Below are 1429 nucleotides of genomic sequence, written 5' to 3'. Positions count from 1 at the left end.
CTTGTTCACCTTCCCCCAATACAAAAACGCGCTCCCCCCCAATACGAGTCAACTCCCCCCAAATCGGATGACTTGTTCACCTCCCCCCAATACAAAAACGCGCTCCCCCAAATGGAAAACGACATTACATTAACTCAAAAACACATTACATTAACTCTGAACGGAAAGGGTAGGTACTACACTTTAGCGCTGATTGGATGCAGTAGGCTAACTGACAAGAAATAAGAAATTGATTGACAGAAGTATAAAATGCAATAGCCTGACAGAGTTACGTGCACCAGGACATTTATTTCGGTATCGAAGCATGTAGCATAGGCTATGTATGCAAAAGCATAAATTGCAGTGTTAAACGTAAACATCGATAGCCAAACAACTAGTCCACGTAACTCTGTCATTATCATGAAATTAATCGTTTTGATTTGAAGGAAAGAGAAACATTAATGTTTACAATTCAGAGTCATTACACTACTCTTTATTTTAATCAGGGTCATTCCTATGAAATAATCTTAGATCTGCTGTTGACGTTTCACAATAGGCTATAAGTAGCCTATGCGCACGCTAAAAACGCAGTTGAAGGAATCAGGACTTTTCAGAAGAAAAAACTAATAGTCCACTACAGAAGAATGAAATGCCACAATGACAGAATAACGTGGACCAGGATAGTTGTTTGGCTATCGATTTTTAAATTTAACTCGAAATACTTTTGCCTAAGAAGCCTACTATTTGCTACATTCTTCGATAGCCAAACAAATGTTCTGGTGCACGTAACTCTGCCAGGCTATTGCATTTTGTACTTATGTCGATCAATTTCTTATTTCTTGTTAGTTAGCCTACTGCATCCAATCAGCGCTAAAGTGTAGTACCTACCCTTTCCGTTCAGAGTTAATGTAATGTGTTTTTGAGTTAATGTAATGTTGTTTTCCATTTGGGGGAGCGCGTTTTTGTATTGGGGGGAGGTGAACAAGTCATCCGATTTGGGGGGAGTTGACTCGTATTGGGGGGGGAGCGTGTTTTTGTATTGGGGGGAGGTGAACAAGTCATCCGATTTGGGGGGAGTTGACTCGTATTGGGGGGGAGTATTTTCATTTTTGGGGGGAGGTGAACAAGTCATCCGATTTGGGGGGAGTTGACTCGTATTGGGGGGGAGTATTTTCATTTGGGGGATGTACTCATATTAGGGGGTGTCATTTGCACTTCAGGGCCACCGTACTAAATGTATTAGATCTCGCTAAATTTCCATACTTCTAGGGAAGGCTGAAAGAGTTGTCAGAACTGTATTTTTATTGGTTAAGATGACAGATTGTGTGCCTAATTGAAAAATAGCATGTCAGGTGTTCATCTTTATGACAGGGAACTCACAGTTTAGACCCAATAATACACACACTTGTTGGCAAATCAATCCATGGCACATAGGACTATATGGAGAACA

This window comes from Hypomesus transpacificus, chromosome 11 (assembly GCF_021917145.1).
Source record: "Hypomesus transpacificus isolate Combined female chromosome 11, fHypTra1, whole genome shotgun sequence".
Lineage (NCBI taxonomy): Eukaryota > Metazoa > Chordata > Actinopteri > Osmeriformes > Osmeridae > Hypomesus > Hypomesus transpacificus.
The sequence above is the reverse complement of the archived record's forward strand: the minus strand, read 5'-3'. Positions refer to the sequence as shown.